Source organism: Portunus trituberculatus, chromosome 7 (assembly GCF_017591435.1).
Source record: "Portunus trituberculatus isolate SZX2019 chromosome 7, ASM1759143v1, whole genome shotgun sequence".
NCBI lineage: Eukaryota > Metazoa > Arthropoda > Malacostraca > Decapoda > Portunidae > Portunus > Portunus trituberculatus.
The window spans coordinates 2124413-2141912 of NC_059261.1; positions in this window are offsets into that span (position 1 = coordinate 2124413).

The window sequence follows — 17500 nt, forward strand, 5'->3', positions numbered from 1 at the left end:
GTTTATATGACTAACATCATTATATAGCGCAAAATATAATTGTCTAGTGTACCAAGCTCTTTAATTTTTAGCCTTAAATACAGTACAAAACCTTAACACACATCTCACCTTATCTCTGCAGACGTTAATAATTCACAAGGGAAGTATGCAGCTATTTTTGTACTAATTGTTTTTATAAGCAAAAAGGAAATTTGTGGTAAAAACCAAACTGAACATGGTATGCTTTTAGACTAAAAATAACTTATCAGGATTGCCACTGCTCATTAGTGAGGTCTCTGTTAGGTCTCTATGACGGCGAACACGTCTATGGAAAACATATTGGTTGGCAATAGACAATCTCATTATCAGACATTGATTTTTAAGTTATGAAAATTAATTCATTTACGGGGCTTCATATGTTCATAGTTTCTTGTCTACTTCCTAGCCTAGAAGGAAAGAAAATATCATACTAGCTTGGAGCTATCAGTTGAGTAACTCAGTAATTTTTGTCCCAGTGATTGAGATGGTATTAAAAAAAAAAACACACACTGCATGTTTATAACCTCAGTTTTACTATTAAGGCATTTATATCGTGGATATGTGTCCAAAAATACTTCAGTTATTTCAAATTATCGGTATGTGATTGTATATAGTGTGAAGAAGCCGGTTCACTTTACATCTCGCACTTCTGACACCAACTGTTACATCTGCCCTGTTGCGTCTTCTCCGCCTCCGCCACAGCCACTGATCACAGAGGCCGATGAGGAGATACAAGACTGCGCTACTAATGTCTATCTTCACTTTCCCCCTCCTCAGCTGTGGCTGCCGCAACACTATCTCCCCCAAACAAAATAGTCAACCTGACTATCCGTCTTTGCTACTTACACACACATACTCTGTCTACCACTGCGGTCTCTTCCTCATCCTGGAAAGACGGGACATTTCACAGTTCATGTGCCACATCACTGTCAGTGTCCTCACTGGCACTGGCATTGTGACATTTCTTGTCCTTACCTCGCTCTTCTCACTGTCATTCTTCTGCTTGCTTCCCAATGGCGACATAACCCACAGACGGTCGATGTGGACAATGTGGGGACATCTTTCAGTATCGTCACTCAACTGGTACTTGACAGCAGAGAGACACTGCAGGATGATGCACGGGCCCTCCCAGTCACTCTGAACCTCCAAAGTGAGCCCTCGCTTCTTCCAGAGATTGTAAAATGAAACACAATCCCCCACTGAATGCCAGGCGTCACTCGTGCACAAGGCCTGCCCCATTATGCATAGACTGCCCGACACTTGTTGTTGCGTGGCCTCCATCCTCCACTGCAACGTTACCACAGTTTCTGGCGCTGTCTGCAGCAACTCTTCCCCTGATGATTGTCCGTTGTTGATGGAGTGCTGAACCAGCAAAATATAACTAAGGTCAAAAATATCTTGGCTAACAACGTCTTCATGCTCCATCAGCGGCTTCTTCACCTCTTCCACCTGCCCGGGAGTCAATTTGGAGATACTTCTCATCACCTCCGTACATCTCGCTTCAGTTGGCCCCATCCGCTCCACATCTGGCCCCATTTGCCTCGCTCCAGCTGGCTTCGTCTGATCCACATAGGCTGCTGTTCACCGCTGCTTTGCGTTCTGGAGCTGCCACAGTGACACTTGCACCTTTACCTTCCTTCACGCTTCGGCAGTGTAGCTCCAGTCCCTTGTCCTCGACATCTGAACCGATCATGGGGCTCTCAACCTGTTCAGCAGCATCATCGAGGATCAGATGTACAGTTTTCCCACGTACCTTCATCTCCATCCTTCCGAGGTCTACACATCTGCACTCTGAACTAGGGAGTCCAGCCCCACCAGGCAGGGTTCTTCCATGTCATCCACGAAACTTGGTAGCTCTTCCTATATGCCACCCACTGCAATCTCTGACATCAGAGGACCACTTAGCGTCATACAGTTACGCCACACCACTGCCGGTCTGACACAGGGAGGTGTTGAGCTACTACCATCTCCTCCCTGACTAAGGCCTTCGCCGCACTAGTTTCCACCAGCTCCTCAGGCAGGTCGCACAAAGCTGCTCACAATGTTCAGCAATGAGCTGTCTTGCTTCTTCTACTACCAGTTGCGTCTCCTCCTGCCTCAAATCCATTTTCAATCATGCTCATCTGTCTCCTGCCTCATTTCACTTGTTTCCCATTTCATTCTGTCATTTTCATTTTCTGTGTCATTTCACTCATTTCTTTTCTCCATCCAGAACAAATTCGTACATTCCGTGTCACTTTAATAACTTCTTGTCTCCTTCCATGTATTACCTGTTTCATTTCCAGTACAGATTCGTCCATTTTCTATGCCAATTCAACGAACATGCTCTCTAGTACTTTCCATCCCTACTCACTGTCTCTTGAGTCTGAGTCAGCCATGGTGCTTACGTGCCCGGTGTCGCAGTAAAAAATGTCCTTAAGTGTCTTGCTCATCTGCGCATGCGTGGGTGGCCTATGCACTGCCAGACGCATGACGAGTCAGGACAAGCTTTACTAAGCATACTGAGCATGCGTGAGCAACATGTCATACTGCACCATCCTTATATAGGGATAAGTACATGTATTTTCCAAATTCTTTCGTCGTATATACAGTCAAATAATATGTTTAAAAATGCAAAGTCGATACGATTTGCAAATGATTGGCATATAAACAGGTCATGAAATGTCCCAAATACGGTAAAAAGATCATAAATAAGAATACACTCGACCAGCAGGATGTCGTCCCCTCGCTCAATCTGCAGGCTGCACTCTCTATCTCTTTATACCAAGGGCGCCACAGGAGTAGCTGTGGTGGTTGTACATGATGCAAAAGTGCCCCGTGTTCAAGGGTGGGGATGGTGAATGATGCAAGCCTTGTCAGCTGAGGGTGTAAGCCCATGGAATATTTTCAACTCGCCCCTTCTCTTCCTTTTTCAGTGCGTCCCCCTGGGGGCGCACCTGGCATAATCCACCTTGTCCTTCATTTCGATTAGGCTATTAGGATATACATAAATATTCTCTATGCACCGTGTACACATATACATACAGATACACGCATATACGAGTACACCTTTACGCATGCGCAGATGAGCAAGACACTTCCGGGACATTTTTTACTGCGACACCGGCCCTCCGCTAGCCAAAATTTCAATTTTTATCCCGCTCCTGACACCACTGTTAAGAAGCCAATCGACTTTACATTCCACACTTCTGACACCAACCGTTACGACCACCCTAATTCGTCCTCACAACTTCCACCACAGCTGCTGACTAGGAACTCAACCAGTCACCACAGCGGCCGACCAGGAGACATAGGACAGAGGCAGTAACTCATTTGGGAACTTGGATGTCAGTTTGCTGACTACGGAGAGACGAGGTAACACACTCTCAAACACCTTGGTACTTACCAGACACACAAGAAAAATGACACATAAAGAGGCAGGATAACAACAGGCAGGGCACAAGTTCTTAGTTTACAGGCACAAAGAGCAACTTAAAGGGTACTGAGTGTGTACACAATTCATAGCGGCAGTGAACACAGCGAGACATCACAAGTGGTGGGGTAACAGCGAACAGTCTGGAAGACGGCGAGCAATAGCAGACATGACGGCGCCAACTCTCTATCTCTCTGGTGGCTCCCTGGACCTATGTACTCCACTAATGCAAAACTGTAAGCTGTTTTGGAGTCGCTCCATATTGTGGCATCTCTCCATAAGAATGTTTATTTCTTTGTTGACAGTCAGGCTGCATTGTATGCTCTCCAATCTATCTCCCCCAAGGACTGTGATCTAGTTAATAAATGTTTTGATCTCATTCACGTCCTAGAAAGTGCTGGTGTCACAGTCCATTTCACCTGCATACCTTCTCATATAGGTATCCTGCTTAATGAAAAGGCAGACCACCTTGCTCAATGTGCCCTTCAAGATGACACAGTGGATCCTGGCACTGAGTACACTCTGGGTTATGTTAAGAGTAGCATTAAGGACTTTGTACATAGTACCATTGGTGATCAGTTGGAGGTTTGTTACCATAGGGGCAGTGGTAGTAGTCTTCACTACGGACGTGTCTCCCAGAGCTGTGCTTACACCTACGGGAGACACACTGCATCACATGACAGGGTGGCAATGAGGCTTAGATTAGGCTGTAAATACTTTTGGGAAGTCAGTGCTTCTCCTGGTGTATGCTATGTTCTGTACTAAGGGGACACACTCTGCGTCATTATGTCACGGAATGCCCTCTCATTGCTAAATTTAGGCCACAAGGTCAACATGACTTGTATAGCCTCACTGACCGTCTCCTAGACTCAGCCACTCTCAGGGATATACTCAAGGAATATCCTCAGTTTGCTCCCAGACTGTAGAAGATTTATGCAATAAGGTGTGCAATATCTGTATTTATTTATTTATTTATACACTCGTAATGTATACTATCTATTTTTATATTTTTGATACTCTACCCTTATGTCTGTCCAGGGGGTGGATGGCAAGGTCTATCCTCCTCCTTTGTTGTATTTCATTATTAATGCAACAATAAATGTATCAATCAATCAATCTCTCTCTCTCTCTCTCTCTCTCTCTCTCTCTCTCTCTCTCTCTCTCTCTTGCTTCCGGCTGGACCTGTAAACTGGGGCTTACTTCTTGACTAGGGCGGGCCTGGGATAGAGTGATTGTGTGATGCAGCTTACTTCTTACTAGAAGCGGAACAAGAACGGAGCGAGGCCGGGCAGCTCTCATGAACCCAACAGGTTACTTAGGAATCACTGCTGACTGGTCCTTGTCTGGGCCAATCCTAGCCGGAACAGCCATGCGTGATCTTGACACCACATTTTGTACCATCTGCAGCGCTGCTAGCCCTGCAGCCAATGTCTGTCTTCACTACCTCATCCCTATTGCCCGTGGCAACAACGGAATATCCAAAAATATATGATATCCAGTTGACTACATTTTCTGTGAAATATTACGATATCTGGCAAGTTTGGGTTCTCTTCTATTGATGAATCTTTCGCATATATAGTTATATGCCAAAATTTATCCGGTGCAGACGATAAAGAGGATGTGCATTTTTTTGGGAATAAATTAGTAAATAAGGAGATAGAACGAAATTTAGATTGCGGGGATTTCATGATGATGTACGAATGGTAAGGGTAGTAAGGGAGTGAGGGAGAGGGGGATTCAAGAGTCAGTTGCAGTTCGTGTAAGGGTGCTTGAAGCAATTATTATTTATCATTTGATTTGTTATTTTTCCCAAAGAAAATACTATACATCACCTAGGGAGGCGGTGGCATAGTGGATAAGGTGGTGAGCATGGGATCGGGTAGAAATCCACGCATAAGTTCGAATCCCACCACATACCACTTTGAAACTATGCCATTTATCAAGTGGTTTAAAGTAACCTACATGTCACCAAGATATCCAGACTCTAGGTGGTTACACCGATGTGCTTGGGTGGTGATATGGGCCCTAATATGGGTACCTCTATAAATGAAACTGCCTGCGCCATTATTGGGCGAAAGCTGAACAGCGCTTCTCACACACTCTTCAAGTGTGCCTATAGGCACTATAGGCCGTAAAAAAAAAAAAAAAAAAAAAAAAAAAACTGAATTGGACATGGTCTTGTAATCTCTACTTGGATATTTCGTACAACTAGGCCTTGGGAGTACCACAGTGACACCTTGGAGGAAACTTGGACGAAAGATAAGGGGAGAGGCTGCCGCACATAATGCTCTTCAGCAGGAGGTGAAGTTAGTGGGCAAAGCCTATTTACTGGGTAGAGTTATGCAAGTTAACTCAAAACATAAGGTAGAGCAAGGAGGAAAGATGAGAGGAAAGGTTATGGCATCACAAAAGTGAAGCCACTAACTAAGCTCTGCTCCCTGATTATACGAGCGATATTCATCCATCTCAATGTTTTGTAATTATGCCGGCTTGCTCGGCCTATGGCTACACCAGAAGTGAATGAAGACATAACAATTCACCAGTAAGGTGTAGAGATTTTCATGGCCAATCATCACATGAAATGCTAGGATAAATGCTAGGATCATGAGCGTGCCAAAAAAGTCTTGACGATTTATTTCAAGAATTTCATTAGCAGTTCATCTTCTGTGAGATCCACATACAATCAAATTAAATCAAAGTATTGCAGAGTTCTATGTTTATTATCAGAACAGTGAACACTTACTATTAATCATTAGAAGTGCTGATTGATACGATAAATCTTCGCATGCCTGTATGTCAGACACCTCTGCTACAATATTCCCTTTTTGACTGACAGTTATGACTTACACAAGCAAACAGTAACAAAGTTACTAGATTGTATAGTTTCTATTGGCTTCATTGTTAATATCAATACATAGTAATTTCCCGAAAAATTTATCATTTCTGCAAAAATTGTTGAAGTAAAGGCGTCTTGAGCCTGAGGGAGAGACACAATCATGGGACGCTCTTAGTCGCTGACCAACTTTATTTATTCATTTATTTATTTCTAACTGGAATTTTTTTTAGATCTAACTATTTCAGGCCTCATTTTTTAATAGCCCCAGGGTGGCCTCCAGTAAAGCCATTTCATGGCTGCCATTACCATCACTTAATTAATCCATCAATGCAAATAACATAGTACCCAACTTAACATAACTACTATATTGTAGAATAACAAATGGATTTGAATCTACTCCTAAGAATTAGGAGAAGGATTTAATGAAATTTCATATTAGGATGATCTTGTGAGCATATATATATATATATATATATATATATATATATATATATATATATATATATATATATATATATATATATATATATATATATATATATATATATATATATATATATATATATATATATATATATATATATATATATATATATATATATATATATATATATATATATATATATATATATATATATATATATATATATATATATATATATATATATATATATATATATATATATATATATATATATATATATATATATATATATATATATATATATATATATATATATATATATATATATATATATATATATATATATATATATATATATATATATATATATATATATATATATATATATATATATATATATATATATATATATATATATATATATATATATATATATATATATATATATATATATATATATATATATATATATATATATATATATATATATATATATATATATATATATATATATATATATATATCAACCCGACATGACCTTGTAACAGGCACCACGGTGCTTGACAAAGAAAGAGAAAAACGCAGACCAACACTCCTAGAAGCAATATACATACCCCAGAAGAAGCCAAGCATGAATCACCAAACCAGAGATCTCCAAATCCTTCCTACACTCAAAATAGTCAGCGCTCCTCAACTACCAACCAATCATAGGACGTGCTGAATAAACCTACGCGGACCGGTGTATCGCCACCCCAATATAAGCCAAGCCAAACACGCCGTTCACCAGGACACACCACACATACACACGCACACTTGGACCACGGAGCACACACCGACTCCTATGGCAAGTCCTGCCCACCATGGACTTGTCAAGTGGTATAATCTGAAGAGAGGATACGCCTTCATCTGCGACTTGAAGACGGGGACAGACATATTCCTCCACGCCACTGGAATCAATAGGGCCTTTAAAGAACATCCTCCACGAGAAGGGGAAAAAGTCCTTCTCAGTATCTGGGAGGGTGTGAAAGGACCAGTGGCCAAGGATGTAATTCCGTTCAGTGCATCTTCACGTCATCCTGTGACTAACAAACGGGCAGCGCACACAGCATCAACAAAACTACAAGAGGAGAACGACGTGCAGGCGAAGATATTTCTGCCTGCAGTCTACGTTTCTTACAATGCATTCGCGGTTCGTCCCCACACCAAGACGAGGATATCATGTAGAACCTCACCAGAATCCGAGCACTGTCTACGAACACCGGCGAAGGAGGAAGCAACAAACGACGGAGACAATGAGTCCGAAGACGAAGAGGAGGACGACGATGAGGAGGGAAAAGACGTGGACGTCCTGGCAGTAGTCACCTGCCGCCCGGTGGAATACTCCAGGAGAGGTACTTACGGGGATGTAGGCAGTGCTGCAGACTGAGTGATTCCCCGTGTCCTCTCTTCCCGGTTCCCTTTGTGGTCTCATTTATACAATTGAGCAGCTGCAGCCTGCCCTCTAAAGACAACTTCTACTACTTCCTACACTACACTACAACACCTTACACTTTTACACTCTCTTCAAATCAAAATTTAATAATGGCTTCACCACGCCCTGCCTCGGAGTCCCCCTCTGGGGAGGGGACCATAAATGTCCCCAGGTCGGACTGCCCCTCTGCTGTCGACCTTGGGTGTCTTGACACTTCATCTAATACTTTCACTATCAATTTCTGCAACATTCGTGGCCTTCGTTCTAATTTTCAATCTGTGGAACACCACCTCTCCTCTACTAAACCTCATCTTCTCTTCCTAACCGAAACACAGTTGTCTGTGACTACTGACAGCAGCCCCTTTTCTGTTCCCTCCTACTTGCTCTATCCTCATTTTCAATCCAAAGCTGGATGTTGCGCATACGTGCGTAACGACACCACTTGCTCTCGTGCCCACAATCTTGAATCTTCAGAATTTTCTACCATCTGGCTAAGACTTCAATGTCACTCTCTAACTAAATTCATCTGTGCTGTATACCTCTCACCTAATTCCTCTGACTATGTAAAATTCTTTGACTATTTGACTTCCAAGGTGGAGCACATCTTATCTCACTTTCCTTTTGCTGAGATCTCCATTTTAGGGATTTCAATGTTCACCACCAGCTTTGGCTTTCATCTTCTTTCACTGACCAACCTGGTGAACAAACCTTCAACTTTGCTATCCTTCATGACCTAGAGCAGCTAGTGAAGTTCCCTACCCGTATTCCTGACCGCCTTGGAGACACGCCCAACATTCTTGATCTTTTCCTAACCTCCAACCCTTCTGCTTACTCTGTTAAACTTTCCTCTCCGTTGGGCTCCTCCGACCACAATCTAATTTCCGTTACCAGTTCTATCACTCCAGTGCAGCCTCAGGACCCGCCTAAGCGGAGGTGCTTCTGGCATTTTAACTCTGCTAAGTGGGAGGAACTAAGGCAGTACTATTCTGATTTCCCTTGGGATGATTATTGTTTTCATGTCAGAGATCCTTCTCTTTGTGCCGAGCGCATAACAGAGGTGATTATCTCTGGCATGGAGCTATACATTCCTCATACTTTCTCTAACCCTAAAGCTAAAAAGCCTTGGTTTAACTCTGCTTGTTCTCGTGCTGTCAATGATAGAGGCGGCTCACAAACGGTTCCGTAGCCATCCAACTGCTGAAACTCATGCCCTATATATTTCTGCCCGTAATCATGCCAAATCTATTCTCCAACTTACTAAAAACTCTTTCATCAATAGAAAATGTCAAAGTCTTTCCAATTCTAACTCCTCTCGAGATTTCTGGCATCTAGCCAATAATATCTCTAACAACTTTACTTCTTCGTCTTTCCCTCCTTTACTTCATCCAGATGGCTCTACAGCTGTCTCTTCTTTTCTAAAGCTGAACTCTTCGCTCAAACCTTTGCTACCAACTCAACTTTGGATGATTCTGGGCATATTCCTCCTACTCCTCCACCCTCTGACTACTTCATCCCTAAAATTAAAATTCTTTATAAAGACGTTTTCCTGGCCCTCTCTGGCCTTGATTCTCGGAAGGCTTACGGTCCGGATGGAGTCCCTCCTGTTGTTCTCAAAAACTGTGCTTCCGAACTCGCTCACTGCCTGGTCAAACTCTTTCATCTGTGTCTCTCTACTTCTATTTATCCTTCTTGCTGGAAGTTTGCTCACATTCAACCTGTCCCTAAAAAAGGTGACCACTCCAATCCTTCTAACTACCGCCCTATAGCTTTGATTTCCTGCCTTTCTAAAGCCTTTGAGTCTATCCTTAATAGGAAGATAATGAGGCATCTATCAGCTCACAACCTTCTCTCTGATTGCCAGTATGGTTTCCGTAAAGGCAGATCTACTGGTGATCTTCTTACTTTCCTAACTGAATCTTGGTCATCCTCTTTTAGGGACTTCGGTGAAACCTTTGCTGTCGGCCTTGACATATCGAAAGCCTTCGATAGAGTCTGGCACAAATCTTTAATTTCTAAACTACCCTCCTACGGATTCTATCCTTCTCTCTGTACCTTCATCTCCAGTTTCCTTTCCGATCGTTCTATTGCTGCTGTAGTAGACGGTCACTGTTCTTCCCTAAAACTATCAACAGTGGTGTTCCACAGGGTTCTGTCCTATCACCCACTCTCTTTCTATTATTCATCAATGATCTCCTAAATCTGACTCAATGCCCTATCCACTCCTATGCTGATGATACCACCTGCATTATTCAACAGCGTTCAACAGACGCCCAACCCAACAACAATTAAATGACTCAAGGCGAGATGCTATAGGACGCCTAACTTCTGATCTTTCACTTGTTTCTGATTGGGGCAGAGAAAACCTGGTTTTGTTCAATGCCTCAAAAACTCAATTTCTACAACTATCTACTCGACATAACCTTCCAGACAACTATCCTCTCTTCTTCAATAACACTCAACTTCCCTCTCCTCTACATTAAACACACTCGGTCTATCCTTCACTAAAAATCTAAACTGGAAATTTCACATCTCTACTCTTGCTAAATCAGCTTCCAAGAAGTTAGGTGTCCTATGGCGTCTTCGTCCATTTTCTCTCCCTCCCAGCTGCTTGCTCTGTACAAGGGCCTTATCCGCCCGTGTATGGAGTATGGCTCTCATGTCTGGGGGATCCACACACAGCTTTACTAAACAAGGTGGAATCTAAAGCTTTTCGTCTTATCAACTCTTCTCCTCTAACTGACTGTCTTGATTCTTTAAGTCACCGCCGCAATGTTGCATCTTTATCTGTCTTCTACCGCTGTTTTCATGCTGTCTGCTCTTCTGAACTTGCTAACTGCATGCCTTCCCCCCTCCTGCGGCCTCGCTGCACAAGACTCTCTACTTCTTCTCATCCCTATTCTGTCCATCTTCCTAATGCAAGAGTTAACCAGTATCTTCACTCCTTCATTCCCTACACTGGTAAACTCTGGAACTCTCTACCTGTGTCTGTATTTCCACCTGCCTATGACTTAAACTCTTTCAAAGAGGAGTGTCAAGACACCTCTTACGTTAACTGGACCCTCCTTTTAGATTTTTTTGTTTTTTCTCTTTCTACTTTCCTCTTAACAGGGCCTGGCAACCAGCGGGTTTTTTTTTTTTCCAACACTTTGTTTGCCCTTGGCCAGTGCCCTTGTAATGTAAAAAAAAAAAAAAAAAAAAAAAAAAACACCAGCGAGGATAACACAGCCACCCCAGTACCCACCCAGCCCTCTGAGGAAGACACTCCGAGAACTTCCGTGACGCCAGCAGCAGCGGATAAGACCCCCAGGCCAATGAAAAAACCCATGCCCATTGTCAGACAGTACAATCCGGAAACGGGTAAAATGTAGGTCGGCCCAGACAACAGGGTATATCCGGAGTGGACAGAAGAAGACACAGAAGAAGAAGACTCAGACGACGAAGAAAACAGCAGGAAAGAACAAGGAAGAAGTAGGACAAACGAAACGTGCAACAGAGGTGAACCAAAGAAGCATACATCGAGTTATCCAGCCAACTGTTCCACAAAAGGGAACAGGAAAGGACGAGGCCAGGCCGCCGCCAAAAGTAGATGTATGGAGGAGACCACGAAGGCGAAAATAGGACATCAAGTCTCGCTGGTCCCCAGCAGACGGCCTATGGTGGCGCCCACTGCTAAAGACGAAGCGAACTCTCCCAAACATCCGCTACAAGGGCGCGCCAGGAAATAACACGTCCCACAAGTAGCGAAGTTAAGTGGAATCCCGTGACCATGTGCCTTGGTATATTTATTTTGTTCCATGTTACTGTACACGCTTATATTCCTTGATGTTTTTAAAGGTTCAAATGATTTATTTCTCTACAATGAATTACCGTTCATGTCTCATTATGTTACCTTGTACTATGTACTCCTTTTTTTCTTTTTTATTTACCTATGTTATCACTCACAAATAGCAGACTGGACCGCCCAGCTACTTTTAACTCATTTCTGTTTTTCTGTATTTCATTGTTTTTGTAACTTGTACTGTCCCACCCCTTGCTTTGTACTTCTCCCCCCTTTTCTCAATAAACATATAAACTTATAAACGTTCACTAGACTGCCTGAAAATGATCTCTGAGACAGGTCGAAACGTCGCACAGCCCACTTTTGGACAGCTCCTCGGATCACTACCACTTGAGAAAAGAGAGTTGGTTAGACAAATTGAAAAAAACAACCAGAAAATAAACAATGCTGAGGTTGCTCTTGCATTTAACCTCGTCTGCCGTAAAGAGAATTTATATATATATATATATATATATATATATATATATATATATATATATATATATATATATATATATATATATATATACACACACACACACTACTGGCTGTTGTAGCATATTTACATAGTATAAAAGCAGTTTGTGATTTACTGTGTGGGATCCGTTGTTTGTGATCGTAAAAAACACGTTTTAACTGTAGCAATGATATTTATGGTATTTGTATCTGCATGATTGTTTGGTTATTGCATGGAGATTGATTCCTCTAAAATGGTGCAGGGAACATGAGGAGGAAGCGAGCTAGGAGGAATTTACTCCGAGGGGGCGAGCATAGTGAGCGAAATTTGCTAATTTCAAAGACATTTTGAGGTCTTATAAAGTATATGTTAGACATATATGGTCTACTTGTGCTACTTGAAATTCAACAATGTTTTTTGTGGTCTGTTCTTCTGCCTGTGCTAACATTAACTAATAGTAGCATTACATTACCGAAAACTATCGTGTATGTTAAGATAACTTACCACGAGTTGTCTCTCACAATCCATATAATTTTTTCTCTTCCTTTCTTCAAAGTAACTACCTCTTCTGTGTGAATTTTGCTTCCTGGTATATCATAGATATTCTACATATACAGTAATGCTTTATCGGTGTCAGATGAAAAGTTAAGTAATTGATAGTGTCTAGCATGGAGGCGTACATTCCTCACTCTTTTTCTCAACCTAACCTTCCAAACCTTGGTATAATACACCCTTTTCTCGTGCTATACATGATAGAGAGATTGCCCACAAAAAGTGCTTGAGGTTTCTATCACCTGAATCTCATGCACTTTATATTTCTGCCCGGAATCAAGCCAAGTTCAATTCGCCAAACACTCCTTCATAGATTTAAAAAGTCAAAATCTTTCAAACTCCAACTCCCTTTGAGAGTCCTAGAATCTGGCCAAAAATATCTTTAATAACTTTACTTCTTCATCTTTCCCTCCTTTATTTCATCCTGATGGCACCACTGCCATCTCTTCCGTCTCTAAAGCTGAACTCTTCTCTCAATCCTTTGCTAATAAGTCCACCTTGGACGATTCTGGGCTTGTCCCTCCCTCTCCTCCTCCCTCTGACTATTTCATACCTTCAGTTAAAGGTTTCCGTAATGATATAATGATATTTTCCATGTCCTCGTTAGCCTCAACCCTCAGAAGGCTTATGTACCTAATGGATTTCCTTCTGTTGTTCTAAAAAACTGTGCTTCCGTGCATGCACTTTGCCTGGCCAAACTCTTTCAACTATTTCTATTGATTTCTACCTTTTCTTCTTGCTGGAAGTTTGCTTACATTCAGCCTGTTCCTAAGATGGGTGACCGTTCTAATCCCTCAAACTACCACCCTATAGCTTAAATCTCTTACTTGCCTAAAGTTCTTTAATCTATTCTCAACAGGAAGATTATTAAACATCTGTCACTTCACAGTCCTCTATCAAATCGTCAGTATGGCATCTTTAGATTTTTCTTACCGAGCCTTGGTCATCCTCTTTTAGAGATTTCAGTGAAACTTTTGCTGTTGCGTTAGACATATGAAAAGCTTTTGATAGAGTCTGGCACAAAGCTGTGACTTCAAAACTGCCCTCCTACGGTTTCTATCCTTCTCTCTGCAACTTTATCTCAAGTTTCCTTTCTGACCGTTCTTTTGCAGCTGTGGCAGATGGCCACTGTTCTTCTCCTAAATCTATTAACAGTGATGTTCCTCTGGGTGCTTTTCTGTCATCCACTCTCTTTCTATTATTCATTAATGATCTTCTTAACAAACTTCTTGCCCTATCCACTCCTACGCTGATGATACCAGCCTACACCTTTCCACGTCTTTTCAGACATCAACCCTTCAGGAAGTCAAGAGATCCCGCAAAAACGACACAGAACGCTTGAGTTCTGATCTTTCTAAGATTTCTGATTGGGGCAGAGAAAACATAGTAGCGCGTAATGCCTCAAAAACTCAACTGCTCCATATATCAAATCGACAAAACCTTGTAAATAATTTCTCTTCTTCAGCTATTCTCTTCTACACAGAATATCCTCGGTCTGTCCTTTACTCATAATCTAAACTGGAAACTTCATATCTCATCTTTTACTAAAACAGGTTCCATGAAGTTAGGCGTTCTGAGTCATCTTCGTCAGTTTTTCTCACCCTTCTAATTGCTAACTCTGTACAAGGGTCTTATTCGTTCTGGTATGTCCTATTCATGTTTGGGGGAGGGTTCCACTCACACAGATTTATTAGATAGGGTAGAATCAAAATCTTTTCGTCTCATCAACTCCTACCTCTAATTGACTGTCTTCAGCCTCTTTCTTACCGCCGGAATGTTGCATTTCTTGCTATCTTCTACCGCCATTTTCGCGATAACTTCTCTTCTGATCTCGTTAACTGCATGCCTCCCCTCCTCCTGCGGCCTCGCTGCACAAGGTTTTCTTCTTCCTCTCATCCCTATTTTGTCCAACTCTCTAATGCAAGAGTTAACTAGTGCTCTGAATCATTCCCACTTTTTACTGGTAAACTCTGGAACTCCCTGCCTGCTTCTGTATTTGGCTTCCTACGACTAGACTTTTTTTTAAGGAGTTTTTAAGACATTTGTCCCTTTCTTTTGGCTGACTCTGTTGACCTGTAAGGGGACTGGCAATGAAGTGGGTATTTAATTATTTTTGTTGCCCTTGGCCAGTTTCCCCCTCTTACGTAAAAAAAAAATATTGGAATCCTTCCTCAGAATTTTGAGAGAGAGAGAGAGAGAGAGAGAGAGAGAGAGAGAGAGAGAGAGAGAGAGAGAGAGAGAGAGAGAGAGAGAGAGAGAGAGAGAAAGGAATTTTTAAGTCTGCTGAAATGCTAAACGCAGACTGTCAGTGGCTGACTGGCTGACTGGGCCTAGACTGACAGGACCTCTTCACACCAGCGATTTGTCCTGCGTGGTTTAAACCGCGGTGTTGATATTACAATGTAACTCAGTGGAGCTGTTCACACACAATCGCGTAGTTTTTCCTTCCAATGCTGATCTGCGGTGGGTCGAGGTGTATCGTTACCCGCCACAGATCCGCGACGTGTTGATTTACATGCGTTTCAGTGGGAACGTACACACTTAGCGGTTTGAAGGTTGAAGGTGGTGTGAAGGCCATATTGCCTTTCCATTGGCTAGCTACAACATTATTCTTGTCAATCAGAAGAGAGATGGTCCGTTGCCAAGACAACGAGCACGTATCCAAATGAAGTAATTAAAGAATTTGTCTTCATGGTCTCTCAACTTGGGGTACATTGATATGAACGTCACGTGGGTTAGTCTGTCCTGTATAAGAGGGTGAATAAAGTGACTTCTTTGTCTCTTCCTGTGCCGTGTCAGTCGCCGATGCTTCTTCCACGAGCATGTTGACACTACACTGACTACAGTGGTATGATATGACTCATGATCGATGGCGCAGCTCCTGCCTAGTGAAATCGCCTCTTCTGTTCACTTTAAGCGGTTCGTCCGCAGCTGGACGAACCACTAATGTGAGCAGGGCCTCAGGCTGGGTGACGCGAGGCTCATGCAGGGATGGCTTCAGCGTTCAGTCAGTGTGAGTGTTGTCTACCACCAAGCCGCGGTTCTTTATATAGATCAGTGACCCAGTCCCCTGTACACAGCCCACTGAAGGTGTCCTTCGCTTTTTTTTTTTTTGTTAATTAATGTGCAAGTGACAAAATTTTTTAATAAATGTGAAAATGTTGATTATATTGCTTGACAGCAATAATGTATTGTTAAAATCAGCTTTCATGCCATTTATTTTTTCTTATCATACTATGTACTTCCATCTGACGACATGTGTAACACAAACTTGAACAAGTCAGAGGACGGGTAATGTAATGATAAAAATGTTGAGAATCACTGCGTGAGTAGCTAGAACCTGGCAAAACACAACCACAACCACCAACACACCCTTCCATAACACCAACAACTTCCACCGGACCTTTGAGTAACCATCTTCACTAACTTCCACTAGAGCCTGTCAAAACACAAATACAACCACGAAAAAAAAACACAAAAAAAACAGGAGAAACTCAAACAACTTCAACTGGATCCTTGAAAACCCCAATAACTTCCAGCATCAACCACTGAATAAAGACAACAATTATCCATACCCACACATAGAACCCCCAAACAACGAGGCTCGGTAGATTGCCGTGATATAAACCTTTCAAAATAATCAGAACTTTCATAACAATCATCAGCCAACAAATAACGGCAGGAAGATAATTGAATGCCAAACAGCGTGAAGAACAAATGCAATATCAAATCGTGCACGTTTCACAAGCATTACACAATTCAATTACTGCGCCAGACAAGAGTAGTGGCGTGTTATATAAAAAGGGTTACACCGCCAATACTATTTCTGGGGCAGCGTGAGACAGAAAACGGGGAAGCTTACGGTGTTTTCAAGGGACACTCTACTGTCCGTACCTGGTAATGGTGGTGGTGGTGGTGGTGGTGTTGAAGAAGAAGAAGAAGAAGAAGAAGAAGAAGAAGAAGAAGAAGAAGAAAAAGAAGAAGAAGAAGAAGAAGAAGAAGAAGAAGAAGAAGAAGAAGAAGAAGAAGAAGAAGAAGAAGAAGAAGAAGAAGAAGAAGAAGAAGAAAAGAAGACAAAGAAGGAAAGAAGAAGAAGAAGAAGAAGAAGAAGAAGAAGAAGAAGAAGAAGAAGAAGAAGAAGAAGAAGAAGAAAAAAAATGAGAAGAAGAAAAGAAGAAGAAAAGAAAAGATGACGAAAAGAAAAAGAAAAAGAAGAAGAAGAAGAAGAAGAAGAAGAAGAAGTAGGAGAAGAGGATGATGATGATGAGAAAGACAATGATGGAAATATGAAAAATAAGAAAATTAAAGAAAAAAGAAAGAGTAGTAGTAGTAGTAGTAGTAGTAGTAGTAGTAGTAGTAGTAGTAGTAGTAGTATTATTATTATTATTATTATTATTATTATTATTATTATTAGTAGTAGTAGTAGTAGTAGTAATAATCTTTTCTCCCATTTTGTAACAATGTAACAAAACAAAATAAATCACACACACACACACACACACACACACACACA